This window comes from Pseudorca crassidens, chromosome 2 (assembly GCF_039906515.1).
Source record: "Pseudorca crassidens isolate mPseCra1 chromosome 2, mPseCra1.hap1, whole genome shotgun sequence".
Lineage (NCBI taxonomy): Eukaryota > Metazoa > Chordata > Mammalia > Artiodactyla > Delphinidae > Pseudorca > Pseudorca crassidens.
Genome location: NC_090297.1, coordinates 127024430 through 127040795, shown reverse-complemented (window position 1 = coordinate 127040795; position 16366 = coordinate 127024430). Strand labels below are relative to the sequence as shown.

General features: G+C 39.7%; 1 protein-coding gene across 13 annotated transcripts in view; it reads right to left on the bottom strand.

The window, feature by feature from the left end:
- The window catches only part of PRRC2C (proline rich coiled-coil 2C), a 98040-nt gene extending 84006 nt beyond the window's left edge, over positions 1-14034 (bottom strand). For 10 of the 13 annotated variants that reach the window (XM_067728624.1, XM_067728627.1, XM_067728630.1 and 7 more), the window contains exon 1: positions 13823-14034. The gene's annotated coding sequence lies outside the window, so the exon portion shown is untranslated. The remainder of the gene's footprint in view (positions 1-13822) is intronic. The other 3 variants (XM_067728632.1, XM_067728633.1, XM_067728634.1) reach the window with 1 other exon arrangement.
- Positions 14035-16366: the final 2332 nt, after the last annotated feature.

Below are 16366 nucleotides of genomic sequence, written 5' to 3'. Positions count from 1 at the left end.
AGGATAGGTATTGTAGGCGGAAAATTTGTGGGGAAAAAAATCTGTAAGAGATTTCCACATCAAGAGGAGATTAGGTACCACCTCTAAAATTCCATCAGTGCCAAAAATTGTAAGATTCTAAGGTGACTCACCTACGATTACAAAATAATTAAAAGTATTTGATACCAAAAATATTAAGTATTTAAAATCTAGTATTTAAAATCTAGTATATTTGGGGGGGAGGGAGGAACCTCATACTTTTGCAAATCACCAATTTGCAAAATTCAATTAAATGACAGAATCATAATCTTTCTGGCCTCCATGGGCTTCTAGGTATCCAGCCTCTGTTTACCTCTTTCCTCCTTATTCTTATGGTGATTGTTTAGTTCCTCTGGGAAACACAGCACAATGTCCCACTCAAATTGTTAACATTAAAAAGAAACTGCAACCATTTCCCGATGAGCCTGCTGGACACATTCAACAAATGTTTTATTGAACAAATATAGGAAGAATATATACTAATAACAGTCAAGTATCACATACAAATATAAAAATAAACAGCTTCTGTGTAAACCATTTTCACTGGTTTCTGTGACTGACATCTGCCTCATTTTTTTTTCCTATCCCTCTACATAAATGTTAGCTGCTTTTGTCAGCTCTCTTCTCTATGTGCTTACCTCTTTAGCCATCTCATCTACTGTTCACTGCTTCAGTAAGGATAATTCCCAACCAAATCCTTCCTTCAAGCTACAATCTTTAGACATTCATTTTTAATTGCGTATAGAACAAAACATCTTCACTTAAGTTTCTTGACAGAACTACGCACTAAAAATGTTTAATTCCGCCATCCACGCAAAAAAAATATTTACCCAGTGCCTACTAATCAGGCACTACTAGGAACAAATGAAAAAGAGACATGCTGATCTCATCAACTGAGTGGAGATTTGAGAAGGCTGGAAAAGATTTGCAAAGAACTGGGAGAAAAGACAGCCAACTAGTAAAACGAGGCATTGACAGGCAGCACTGAAACCTGAGTAGAAGCTGGAAACTGGGAATATACAGTATTCCCAAACCTGTGCAGTTTGAAGACTGTTAACAATGTCCAGCAGCATGTCTAGGAGTAGGGAGTGGTGGGAGGCACAAAGCAGCTGGATCGAATAAGAAATTAGAGTTGCGCCAGGCAGGTGTAAAGAAAAGCAAGGGAGATGAGGATACTGCCAGGAGAATGGTTAGATTAACATTTCATGGAAGTCTAAATCAGAGAGTGAAGTAAGACAAGCTGGAAAAAAATAAGGAGGAGAGGAGAAGGAACTGGAAATTTCAAAAAGATTGAATAAAAGCTCTTAACAGTAGTGATTATTGAATGCTTGCTGAGTCAAGCTTACTATGGATTGCTCTGTTCATTTAATAAAAACAGCAGGAGAAAATGTACTGAATGAAAAGTGGAGGCATAGGAGCTTGTGATTTGAATGTAACATTTCAGGTAATGACAGGGTTTAGACCAAGACATTAAAGGTCAAGAACATATGTGTGCGTGTGTGCATAGGTACATGTACACACAGAGAATGGTAAAACAAATACAGCAAACTATTAACAATCAGGGAATATGAATGAACGAATATGGAAATTCTCTGTATTATTTTTACAACATTTCTTTGAGATTACGACTATCCAACCCCCAAAAAAGTCTAAAAGCTTATCTGCTTTCCCAAACATGTTCTTCCCAATTTCACCATAACCATTTTCCCTAACCTCTAGTTTAAAACCCTGAATAATCTTCTATATTTATTTCTCCCATTTCTAACATAAAGAGGGATCCGATTTCTATACATTCTAATTTTGTAATGTCTCTTGAAGCCAATTTTTTAAAATCTGAGCTCTAGAGATTTAGAATGTAAAAATATCAGACTGGAAATAAGAAGAGCTCAAAGCCCAAGTCACCAAAACTTACCCAATGAAGAAACAACCTTAGAGAAGTAAAACTCATAAGGCTAGGAAGTGATGGAGCCAAGATTACTGTCAAAGCCAGTAACCAAGATAACCTCACCGTATGAAAATCAGAACTCAATTTTCATTATAGAAGAGATAAGCATAAAACCTTTAAAATACATAATAAATAACATGTCATTTGAGGTTAAGAGATTTTAAAAGATTCAAGTTTTTCGTATCAAAACTTACTCTGGGGACTTCCCTGGTGGTGCAGTGGTTAAGAATCCTCCTGCCAATGCAGGGGACACGGGTTCAAGCCCTGGTCCGGGAAGATCCCACATGCCACGGAGCAACTAAGCCAGTGTGCCACAACTACTGAGCCTATGCTCTAGAGCCCACCAGCCACAACTACTGAGCCCACGTGCCACAACTTCTGAAGCCCGCGCACCTAGAGCCTGTGCTCCACAAGAAGAGAAGCCACCGCAATGAGAAGCCCGTGCACTGCAATGAAGAGTAGCCCCTGCTTGCTGCAACTAGAGAAAGCCCGCGAGCAGCAATGAAGACCCAACACAGGCAAAAAATTAATTAATTAAAAAAAAAACTTACTCCGTTACAATACAGAGTTGAATATCAAGGATAAAAAAATTAAAGCAACAAAACATAGTAATATCTCAATTAATGAATGTATTCCAACTGTTGTAGAAATATTATTTTGAAGTGTAACAATGTAAAAAGCATAAAAATCAATGCACTATAGACTGTAAAAGAGGGGGTTACTATGAACTGAACTGTGTCCCCCCAAAATTCATATGTTGAAGCCCTAACTACCAATGTAATAGAAAGTATTTGGAGCTGGGACCTTTGGGAGGTAATTAGGGTTAAATGAAGTGATGAACGTGGGGCCTCATAATGGGATTAGTTCTCTTATAAGAGGAAGAGACATCAGAGCTCTACTCAGCCATGCGAGGACTCAGCTAGAAGGCATTCAGCCAAACCCGACTACACTGGCACCGTGATCTTGGACTTCCAGCCTTCAGAACTGTGAAAAATAACTTTGTTTTTTAAGCCACCTTGCCTATGGTATTTTCTCATGGTAGCTAACAAAGATAGAGGGGATTGATGTATTAACTTCAGAAAACAGCATTTTATAACTCAAATTTTAACTCATTTAAAATAAAAAGTCAAGACATTCACCACACTCCTCTGAGTTCCAGGTCAATCAGCATTCACAAAATATTACCTTTCTAAAAAATTTTTTTAAATTAATTTTTATTGGAGTATAGTTGATTTATAATGTAAAATATTACCTTTCTAAAAAGTTTACTTTTGACTAACTCCCCACCCGCAGTTTGACTTTAAACACATTAATCAAAGTACTAGTCTTTATACACTCCTCCTTAAATACAAATAGGATCATATAATATTTGAGGCTGAAAATTATTTTATATTCAAGTAAGTCAATATGAAGTAATGTGACCAGAAAAACTAATATATTGGACCCTGTCCTTTTCAAAGCCTTTTGTCAAAAACTTGAATAAAGACCTGGAAAGTAGACACCACATATGACACAAACATCTGAAAGAGTAACAATGTGCTTAATGACTTTCTTAAGATTTAATGACTTTCTTGGAATGCTGGATAAAATTAAATTGGATTTAAGAATAAGTAGTGGGCTTCCCTGGTGGCGCAGTGGTTGAGAGTCCACCTGCCGATGCACGGGACACAGGTTCGTGCCCTGGTCCGGGAAGATCCCACGTGCCGCGGAGCGGCTGGGCCCGTGAGCCATGGCCGCTGAGCCTGCGCATCCGGAGCCTGTGCTCCGCAAAGGGAGAGGCCACAACAGTGAGAGGCCCGCGTACCAAAAAAAAGAAAAAAAAAAAAAGAATAGGTAGTTAGTCATAGCTCAAGAACTGAATTTCATACAGAATACAGACCCAGTCTGTTCATATAAAACAGGACAGTTAGTAACAGCTAGTAGTGTGACAGCACTGCTTTACAAAAATTGCTACTTTGATAGAAATCTAATGCACAAATCTAGAATTGTGACAGTTCTACTGAATCTTGTGTTTATCACATTGTTTAGAGCATTACGCTCAATTCTGGTCTTCATTAAGACAAACATTAAAAACAAACTAAATTGGATACAAAAGAAAAATTTCGTAACTGTTCAGTTTACCCATAGGTGGAAACAAGTTATATCTTAAACTCATTCTCTACTTTCACCATTAGCCAAGCAACCCAAAGAGCTGTGAAATGAAGTGATAAGTAATTTTCCTGAGGCACAAAATGCCACAATGCCATGAGGTATGTGAGAGAAGGATGCTTCTAGGAAATAAGCTTAGACATCTCTCCCTATCTCTCCTGCTGTCTCATCCCCAGAGTTTGTTTTGCTTTTTAAAGAAACAGTAACTCTCGTGAAGAGATACATAACTGTTTCTTTGTGGGGGAAAAAAGAGCTCTGAAAAGAAAGCCAAATCCTCGTGCAGATAATGGAAGCCAAGTGAAAGTGAAGAGGTTTGAATGCTATCATGGTGTTCAAATATTTGGAAATTTAGAAGATCTTAAAATGACTGTTAAAGGTTGACTACAGTGTCTTCCTGGGCACCACATATGTTCAAGTAACAGCAAGATAAGCCTTTATCAAAAATATTTTAAAAGGTAACTTCTGCTTTGAGTGAGAGGTTGAACTGGTCAACTTCTAAGGTCACTTCCATTTCTAACTGTTATAATCACTTAGTTATTCAGAGTGACATAACACTATTTGCAGCAACATGGATGGACCTAGAGATTATCATACTAAGTGAAGTAAATCAGACAAAGACAAATATATGATATCACTTACATGTGAGATATCACTTTCTGTGAGAAAGACTCACAGACATAGAAAACAAACATGGTTACCAACAAGGAAAGGGTGGGGGGATAAATTAGGAGTTTGGGATTAACAGATACACACTACTATATATATAAGAGAAACAACAAGGATCTACTGTACAGCACAGGGAACTATATTCACCATCTTGTAATAACCCATAATGGAAAAAAATCTGAAAAAGAATATATATATATGTGTATAACTGAGTCACTTTGCTATACACCTGAAACTAATACAACATTGTAAATCAACCACACTTCAATAAAAAATAAATTAAAAAAATAAAGTTAGAGTGACATCCAATATTTTTAAGATCATCTGCTATTATAATAGTAAAGCTAAGAATATCACCACGTTGACTGCCTCTACTACAAATAGCACTACAGCAAAAGCATTAAAAATTGTTATTTTTAAAAACAAAGTGTAATACCAATAAATCTGTTGCAGTTTTAATCAAAATGGTAGAAGGGCTCAGACTGTTCTTAGAAACTGAAATATGTGAATTAAGTTTCTGAGGCCAAGAAAGCCTTATCAGAAAAGAAATGTAGCTATCAAATCTTCTGTATTATAAATTACTATCCCAGCAAAGTAAAGCTGTGTGTCTATCACTTACTCTATAAGGTGACTGCCAGAGCACTCTTTTGGACAACTTGTAGTATTTTAAAACTGTTCGTATTACACAATTACTTCTCTTACAACAGATTCAGTTTAAATCCCAGCTCTAACATTTAGTAGCGACGTGTTTTTATAGCATAATTGTGGCATACACATATTTATGGCATAAGCATTTCCAGTCATTAAATATAATCCTGAATTTTTATTTCCTCATCTGTTGGCTATATCTTCTAGTCTGTTGTGAGATTTAAGCGTGTATAAAGCTGTTAGATGGTGTCTGGTACTTAATAATGAGCTTAATAAACGGTAATAACATTTTCAAAACTTATAGATAGTAAATAAAAACTAATGCATAAATAAGTTCTTAGTCAACTTTATTTTTTAAAGGCAAGTATGTTGGATTTTATGGGAGAAAAAGAGAAGCATTCTGTTCAAGATGCTCATCCAACATCATGAATTATTCTAAACCTTTCATATAACTAAAGGGCTGCCTTTAAGGGTTGGAATTGTAAGTTTAAATTTTTAAGTGTAGAGAATGGGTTAGCATCCCTCCCCACCAAGCACTGGCTCTATTCCTCTACCATTAAAACGATCTGTCTTGAGACATGTTAACCTACCCATCTCTTTCTCCTACTTTCTACTTTCATTTTTTTCCATGTTTTCAAATTTGTCATAAATATAACTATACAACCAAAGAAATTTATTTATTTATTTTTTGGTCAGGTCAGGAAATCAAGCAATCAGCACATATAAGCTATTCTTGACTTTTCAATCCTTACTCAATAGCTCTTTCTTCATCAGGAGAGATATTTTGTGTCTCCAAAATGTCAGAAGACTCTGATTCTACAGTTGGGAGATATTTCATCTTTCTACATTCTGTATCCTAATTGTGGTGTGGGCTACATGTAACTACACATATCAAAAAATCCAATTTTTCTTAATCAAAATTTTAACACTTATACAGCAATATAACCAACCTTCCACATCTCTGTCAAAAGGCTTATTTCAATAACATCCTTTCCCTGCTTTTAAAATAAAATTTCTCTATCTGTCTCATTTCAGAAGTAATTCTTCATATTATGTTCAATTAAGATCTACAAAGTTTAAACCTAACATTAAAAACAGTTACTTAGGGCTTCCCTGGTGGCGCAGTGGTTGACAGTCCGCCTACTGATGCAGGGGACACGGGTTCGTGCCCCGGTCCGGGAGGATCCCACATGCCGCAGAGCGGCTGGGCCCGTGAGCCATGGCCGCTGAGCCTGTGCTCCGCGACGGGAGAGGCCACAGCAGTGAGAGGCCCGCATACCGCAAAAACAACGACGACGACAAAAAACAAAACAAAACAAAACAAAAAACCCCAGTTTCTTAAAAATACAGGCCAAGGGACTTCCCTGGTGGCACAGTGGTTAAGAATCCACCTGCCTGGACCTAGAGTCTGTCATACAGAGTGAAGTAAGTCAGAAAGAGAAAAACAAATACCGTATGCTAACACATATATATGGAATCTAAGGAAAAAAAAAAAAGGTCATGAAGAACCTAGGGGTAAGACGGGAATAAAGACACACCTACTAGAGAATGGACTTGAGGATATGGGGAGGGGGAAGGGTAAGCTGTGACAAAGTGAGAGAATGGCATGGACATATATACACTACCAAACGTAAAATAGATAGCTAGTGGGAAGCAGCCGCATGGCACAGGGAGATTAGCTCGGGGCTTTGTGACCACCTAGAGGGGTGGGATAGGGAGGGTGGGAGGGAGGGAGATGCAAGAGGGAAGAGATATGGGAACATATGTATATGTATAACTGATTCACTTTGTTATAAAGCAGAAACTAACACACTGTTGTAAAGCAATTATACTCCAATAAAGGTGTTTAAAAAAAAAAAAAAGAAATCCACCTGTCAATGCAGGGGACACAGGTTTGATCCCTGGTCCGGGAAGATCCCACATTCTGCGGAGCAACTAAGCCCGTATGCCACAACTACTGAGCCTGAGCTCTAGAGCCCATGAGCCACAGCTACTGAGCCCTCGTGCCACAACTACTGAAGCCCACGCACCTAGAGCCTGTGCTCCACAACAAGAGAAGCCACCGCAATGAGAAGCCCACGCACCACAACGAAGAGTACCTCCCGCTCGCCACAACTAGTGAAAGCCTGCACGCAGCAATGAAGACCCAACACAGCCCCCAAAAAAAGTTCAAACATCAAAATAAATAACATTAAAAATATATACAAATATAGGCCAAGCAACAATAGTCATATTGCCAAAAATATAAATTGTAATTGCAACTGAAAAAGCATAAAGTGGTTTTTTTGAAGATTAAAATGTTAAGTATAGTTTTATTCATATATTCTCTTTTCTCTTTGAAAGCTGATAATCTACATATGATATTTTAATAAACATTTGTTTCCAAATTATTAGAAACACTTAATAAGTTATAATGCCCATCTTTAAAATACACTGGATAAACTAGAATTCTGTACTTGCTGTTGGGCAACTACTTAACCCATTTTCATAATAAGTTCTAAGCTTTCTGTTCCTAGTGACCATTTCTCCAGTCTCCCAAATGTTTTTGATGTTGCTCTAAACCCATATCCTTAATATGTCTCCTTAAGGAGCCTTTCAGAGCACTGGCCTCCACAGGGCCTTTGTGCAAATAGAAAAACACACCCTCTGGGAAGATACAGGTACTCATCTTGGTGAGAGGGCTGATGTCTTGTGAGGGAGAAGAGAAGTGGAGGCACAATTTCTGCTGGAGGCCTAGCCAGGGCACCGGACTCTGAAAGCAGATCAAGGGCTAGATTTCAGTCCTTGTTGCCTCCTTCAGCTAGGCATCTTTGTGCAGTGCACAAATGGTACAACCATATACAGCAGCCCTGCACTTTCAGATTATTCATTAGGAAAGGAGGAAGATCGATTATTAACCTCTCTAGACACCCATTCTCTAACTACATATGCACCATGAGGAGATCTTCCAATCTCGTTGAGAACCTATCCTCCCGTAATTCAACTTTCTACTTTTCACGCGTCCCTTTTGTTTTAAATGTGGTTAAGACTCATGTGATATCAAAGAATATTAAACTCAAAAAGTATAAGAAATACATTTAATGTGATCTTTGTAACAATCCTCTAAGATAGGGGAAACCGATATTATCCTTATTTTCCAGATGAATAGTGTATCCACAACTTGAAGAAGCCAAGTCACTTGCCCCCAAGTGACAAAAGGATTAACCCCAGATTTTCAAACTCCTAGTCCAGAGCTCATTTTGAGTATTCAACACACCTAAAAATCAAGAGGTCTCACTACATATTCCTCCCTGCTTATAACCTTTCAGCCTCATTAATTGACTTAAATTCTCTTAGGGTCACCAAGGATCACTCAAGCCAAATCCAAGAGCCCTATCTCACATATTTTTCTGAACTCTGCTACATTTGGCTGTCACAATCCTATTTTAGAGATTTTCCTTTTCCACCCTGATTTCTGTAGTGACTTCTTTCTTAAGTTAGTCATTCTTGTTCTCCTTCTCTTGCCATAGATTATCTTAGACATCCTGTTACATTTCTCTGTCTAAATAAACCCACTCCACTTTGCAGTTCATCCTGGAAATGGTTGTCCCAAGTATGTAGTTAAGGCTCTAATTTATATCTCTACTCCTATAATGCTGCCATTTCCTGTTTGATGAATCTATTCTATTTTTAGGCTTTCATCACTTCTGGCCTTCATTAATTCCAACTGCTGCCTGATCCTATGCAGTATTCATTTCTTATAGCAGTTATGTCCCAAAGGGTAGGATACAAATGAGTACTGATGGTATATTAGATGATTTTAAGTAGTCCATAGAGGAATATTTAAAATTACATGTTTAACACATGTTGGGGGGAAAAAACTCTAACACCAAATAATCACATAAATTTTTCTTTTAAACTCACTTAATTAAAAGATAGGAAGCTAAATTAAACAAAAATATTGACAGATGGTTTGAAGATAAAGCAAAAATTGTGAATGACTGAAGTTTGAGAAACACTGGCCACTGGGAAATCCATGTAGCATAGAAGTTAAGCACTCAGGCTCTGGGTCAATAATCTGAATCTCACCTTCTAGCTAAGTAACTTTGAACAAATTACTACATCTCTTTAAATCCAGTTTTCTAGTTGTGTAATGGGAATAAAATAATCCACATTCTAGGCTTATTGTATGGAATGAAAGAGATAATCCTCAAAGAGTTCTTAGCTCAGTGCCTGGCATGGTAAGTGCTCACTAAATATTAATAATTACAATTATTCTTAGTCCCTCCTGGCCATCATGCCTTTACTTGTAACCAACTGGGTACTCGACCTATATACTATGGACAATTTTCCATATATGAATTTTCTGCCCCAAATTTCCATTACCTGTCTGTATATCTTTATTTTTATATTCTGGTATGAATCCAAAGATCACATGATAACTTTTAATATTAATCCTTAAGACTGTGACCATCTCGGCAGTACGAACCAAAAGCCATTTTCCTCTCATGCACTGTGCCTTACAAAATTAAAAGAATCTGTAATGTTTGTTGAATAAATCTAAAAATTAGTAAGGATAATCTGATGCAAAGAAATCTCACAATGTACAGAACATAAACACAAACTATTTGAAAGCATCTGATACTATTCTAATAGGTAAATAAAGGGGGAAAAATGACTGGGGTATTCTTTTGCTCCACTAAGGCATTTGTCAGTTGAACCTTAGTTGTGGGTCTAATCTTTCTGTTTCCTAATCTCATTTATTCAATAACATATAATAAACTCTAGATACATGCGAACCACTGTACAAAGTGATAAGACACGGAAACAGTCTAGTAAAGGAAAACAGACTAATATCAGAAGGCAGACAAGAAACAGAAAACTACTATATAATGTTATGTAAATAATACTCAGTATTGGGGCTTCCCTGGTTGGCGCAGTGGTTTAGAATATGCCTGCCAATGCAGGGGACACGGGTTCAAGCCCTGGTCCGGGAAGATCCCACATGCCGCGGAGCAACTAAGCCGCCCATGTGCCACAACTACTGAGCCTGTGCTCTAGAGCCCGTGAACCACAACTACTGAGCCCGCATGCCACAACTACTGAAGCCCACATGCCCAGAGCCCGTGCTCTGCAACGAGAAGCCACCACAATGAGAAGCCTGTGCATTGCGACGAAGAGTAGCCCCCGCTCGAGTAGCCCCCGCTCGCCCCAACTAGAGAAAGCCCATGCGCAGCAACAAAGACCCAACATAGCCAAAATTAAATAAATTAAAAAAAAACACCCAATAGTGTTTTTTTAATACTAGATGTGCTTCACAATTGCTGATTATGTCCTGCTCTTCTTTAATGTAGAGCACCTAGCAGCACCACACATGGGTGAGTACATTACATTAACAGTAATAATTCCACTGCTATCTTGTGTTGAACTCTAGGTATAGGCTAACCACATAAAAGTTTCTGTCAACTAGACAACTGTTGAAACTCAGTAATAGTCCTTGTTCTGATTTGCCAGAAAATATGTGCACACAAAGCCCCCAAAATGTGACAGGCATTCTGTCAATCTAGAGCAAAATAATGACTAGAAATATAACTGGCAAAAGGGTCAGACTACATTTAGCCTTTGGGGAAGTGGGGAGGACACACATACAATAAAAACTTTACTGAAATCACCCTCTCTAGAGAACACTTTTACCCCCAAAGATGTCCTGACTGATGCATCAATGGCATTATTGAGAATTTTTAAATGTTATGACTCAAAACTAAGTTATTAATTCTCAAGACTTCGAAGCAACAGTTAACACAGACTGAGACAAGCTTTCATTGTGTCAGCCTATTCATAAGATGACAAGGCTCGCTTTACTGAAAGTATATTAGTCATAACTCAGGCAGACACAACTTTTGGATCTCCTTCATGGTAAGAATAGGGTTCTATACCAGTTTGTGTCAACATTTTATGAATGATCAATTCGTGCCTTACACAAATATGGCATAAATAGCATCTGAAAAACGAGTTCCTCAACTGAATTACAAACTGAAGTGGTGTTTGGCGTCTGGGGGAAGAAGGAAACCACTTGGAGGGAGAGGAGGACATAATATAATCTTCAAAGACATTTTACCATAAGGATGGTGGGGTGGGGTAGGGGTAGAGAGGAGACAGGGACTTTGAATGAGGCAGAACTTCTGTATTTTCAGCTATGCCCAATATACTGATCACAGGGGTACTGACTCTAGAACATGAAGAAATCTTTAAGAAACAAAACCCAATATATAAGTGTAAAAAAAAAGAAAAAAAAGATATTTAAGTCCAAAAAAGCCTTAAAAAAAAAAAAAGGAAAACTATTTCTTAAGTTCCCAAAGGTATACTCCATTCTGAGAATATACAGGTTACCCACTGCTTGGAAGAAGAGTATTTTCTTCTACCAGCATTCTGTCATTCTCCTTCCACTACTAGTTGACCTTTTACTATGTACTGAGCACAGTAATAAGCTCTTTACATACATTATCTGTGATAAACCTACAGCAAGCCTTTGAAGGAGTTACTACTATTATCATCTCCATTTTACAGATGAGGAAATATTTTATCAATAATATAGGCCAGATATCAAAATTTAAAACTTATCTGTCATACCACAGCATTTGAGTTTTACTTGACTGGCTTTTCTATCCCCAGAGTAGCTATAATGTATTTTTTACACCTTGGAACACTTTAACCTTCACAGGCAACCATGTTTCTATACTAAGTCAAGGAAAACAAAAACTAGGTTAATAATGCTGTATCTTATTTAGGTCCTATAGTTTGCAAAATTACAAGAAACAGGGAGGCAGTTCGACAGCTTAGAGCATCCCCTTTGCGTTTAGACAACCTGGGTTTGAATCTATACAGCACCATCAATAACTGCTGTGTGACCTTGGTCAAACTACTTTAATTTCTCAGATTTCATTTCCTCATCTGTAAAATGGGGATGATGATAGTACCTCCCTCAAAGGCTTGCTGTAGGATTAACAAAGAGAATGTCTGTAAAGAGCTTATTTATGTGCTCAGTACATGGTAAAAGGTCAACTAGTGGAGGGAAAACAGCCACATACCGAAACACAAAAGTAAAAAGTCTATATTCTGAAAATTCCATTATGGAAAAGGAGAGAATTACTCGTTGACTATATGCTAGAAACTCAAATTCAACCTATTCCTTTTTTTAGGGGATCAATGCATTTGAAGTGAACCAGAAAAGATGCTGCAGTGCATTTATGACACACACCTAAAAATGGCTCCAGTCTGAGCAGCATCTTAATTACCAACAGAGGAGGTTAATCTACTTCTAACAAATGCTGGAGTTGGGCTTAGTGGGCGTTTAAGTATCACCCTATCATTTTTATTTGCGGGAATAAGCTATCAAGCATTTAATCAAAAATCCCGATTCTTCTGGGGGCATTCCAAATGAAAATCTTACAGCACAGTTGCCTACTGTACAATTCTAAGTACCCTGGCGAGGTATGAATCTATGGACATAGTCTGAAGATCGGTCAATGCGGAAATCCGGCTAGCCTTAGAAGCCAGCAAACATCAGACACGTCGGAAAGCTCAAAAGAATCTCAGATCAAGTCAAAACATATACACATCCCTTTAAAGGAATTAGACACATTCCTCTCAAGGGAAGGAAGAATTTATCAGTGCTCCTATTGGCCCCCTATGCCCTTTTCTTCAAGCCCTAAAGTGGGGCCTTTACCGTAACACCAACACTAATGCTATCTCAAAGAGAGAAAGCTGCGGAGTGAGATTCACCAAGCAGGTTAGCGGATGCAGAGGCCTAGGGTGAGAAAAGACTATCCGAACCCGCCTCTGGAGTTGGGGAAGCACGTCCCTAGCGGAAGTAGGACTGGTCCTCATTCCCCGAAGAGCCTCTCACCGAGCCCGGCCTTTAACCCGGTCTCTCCCGCACACTACTCATTGCAATTTTCACCCTCACTAAACATGAAGAAGAGGTAGGCATTAAAGAGCCTAGATGAGCCTCTGAGTTGTTTGGGGGGACACATACCCACACTAGGAAAAGAAACCGCGCACCCGCCTATCCCGCGGGAAGGAAACTCCCTTCCCTTACCCGGCAACGCGCGTAATCCCCCTACAGGGCCTGAGTGGGAGGAGGCCGACGGGTCCGGAACTCCCGCTGCAGACCACATGGGGCGGGTCTGACTCCGGTTTTTCCCGCTCCCCAAGCAGGAGGCCGAGGCTCCCCCAGAAGCAGACATGATGGTAGCCAAAGAGAAAAAGAGGATGCCCGGACCCAAGGCCCTCTCCACGCGGCTCCCTCGTCTCTGGGCGCCAGGTCGGCGTGTGCTCCCACGCCCCGGGCCGCCCCACGCCAGCCCTCCCGGATAGGGCCCGCTTTGATCGCAGCTCCTACGCCCTCGCTTTCCTTACCGGCCAGGATGAGTGTCAAGCTGAGTGTGCCTGCGCGCTTCGAGGGGCTCCGCAGAGCTCTGATAGGGGGAAGGGGAAGGGGAAATTAGGGGTAGGGGGCGGCTGTAAGGACCCCGGGCCCCAGAGAGCCGAAGCTGCGGATGGACAAACCGCCAAAGCACTTTCGCTCCTTCTCGAGAGGGAAATAGCAAGCGAGAAAAAGAAGCAAGATGGCGGCTAGCCAGCCCCTACGTACGACGTCATGCGGCGGCGTACGTAAGGCAAATCCCCGCAAGACCGCCCCCCGGCGCAGAGACGGCCGGATCACGTGAGGTCTCCGTGACGACCCAACCTCGACGGAAGGCGACGGCGCCGCTTGCTGGACCGAGGGAGTTCCTGCGATCAGAGCTCAAGATGCAGGGTGAAGATTTCGCCTGAGATCTCTCCAGGAACTCTTAGAGACCTCATTACAGGTTGTTATGCCTCACGGAAGTGAGCACTCTTGTAGGTGCTGGATAGTTGTGTGAATTGGTTAAAACAACACTTTGGCAGTGTGTATCAAAATAAAACTATGCATAATCTTTAACCTTGGTATTTGGCAGTATCGGTATTTTCTAGAAATGTACATACACAATACTCAGTATTCATAATACCAAAACCTGTTTGTTAATAAAGATACAGAGATAAATGCATTATGTTACACCAATATTATGGAATATTTGGAAGCCATTAAATTCAGAATAATTTTTAAGGACAAGGGAATGCTTAAGCCATAATACGCTTATGCCCTAAATATGCTATTAAAAACACACATATATGCATAGTCATAGAAAAAAAAAGACTTTAAAATGTACTCTGGGGCTTCCCTGGTGGCGCAGTGGTTGAGAGTCCGCCTGCCGATGCAGAGGAGGCGGGTTCGTGACCCGGTCCGGGAAGATCCCACATGCCGCGGAGCGGCTGGGCCCGTGAGCCGTGGCCGCTGAGCCTGCGCGTCCGGAGCCTGTGCGCCACAATGGGAGAGGCCACAACAGTGAGAGGCCCGCATACCGCAAAAAAAAAAAAAAAAAAAGTACTCTGAAATGTTTATAATGCTAAGTACTTTAACAATAGTTTTCTTAGAGCCATCAGATGTTTAAAAATATTTTATGCATGGCTTTCTGTAATTTCCAGATTTTACAATCAGAAAAATTTTTGTGAGTGATAAAATTGTTATGAGAAACAAATGATAAATGTGTGTATACATATATAGTGCATACATAGTGTGCATGCTTATGTAAGTATATATAGCATTGTGTTTAAGATACAAAAAGGATTACATATTTTTTAGGCTTTAAAATAAGACTCAAACAGGTATGAATGAACAGTTCTGCTAATTAATTACTATGTAGTATGGATAAGTTAACATCCCTTAAATTCAGTTTTCTCATTTTGTAAAATGGAGATAATAACACCTACTTCTCAAGTTTGTGTTATTGACTCACCAAATATTTATTGAGCACCTACTATATGTGCTAGGTACTGGGATACAAAGGTAAAGAAAAGTTAAGATCTTGGTCCTAATGAAACAGTGTAGTGATGCAGATCACATAGTAGATTCGGATATGTGCAGTGAAGGAAACAAACAGGATATTAAGGTAAAGAATAACTGGGAAAAAAAGGGAGAGAAAAGAAGGTCAGGAAGGAAGGAAAGACAGAGGGAAGGAAGGAAGGGAAACAGGAAGGAAGAAAAGAATAACCAGGAAGACAGGCACTCCAGATTTACTTTATGTGGTCAGTGAGTACCTTTCTGAGAAGGTGCCATTTAAACTGGGACCTAAATGATAAGAGTAGGGACCTACTCAGCAATGCATAGAGTAGGTGGAAAAGTGCTCTGGACCAAATGAACTGCAATTACAAGTGCCCTGATTTGGGAAAGAGCTTGGAATGTTCTAGGAGCTAGGAGGAGTCTGTCTGGAGCTTAGTTAAGAGAGAGTGGCACAAGATGAAACTAAAAGGAGAGACAAGGGCTAGGCTTAGAGGGGCCTTGGAGGCCAGGGTAAGGAGTTCAGAATGTCTTCCAGGTACAGTGAAAAGTCATTGGAAGATTTTAAGAAGGGGAGTCACATGGTCTGATTTTCCATTTTAAGGAGCTCACTGTTACTGCTGAGTGAAGAGTGTGAAGAATGGATTAAAGGGAGGTGAGAATAGAAGCAAGGAGCCCCACTAGGCAGTAATGAAGTAATTACAGTAGTGAAGAATGATAGTAGCTTGGAGTAGGATAAGAGGCTGTGGGATGGAGAGAAGTAGACAGGTTTGGTATATATTTTTAGAGCTAGAATATATTTGCTTGTGGGAGATGATCACTTCTAAGTGAGGGGAAGGTGTGAAGAAGAGAGAAGAATCAATGATGACGTAGATTTAGGGACTTCCCTGGCAGTCCAGTGGTTAAGACTCTGCACTTCCACTGCAGGGGGCACAGGTTCCATCTCTGGTCAGGGACCTAAGATCCTGCATGCTGCACAATGCGGCCAAAAATTAAAAAAAAACAACGATGACATAGGTTTATGGCTTGAACAATTGGGTGGA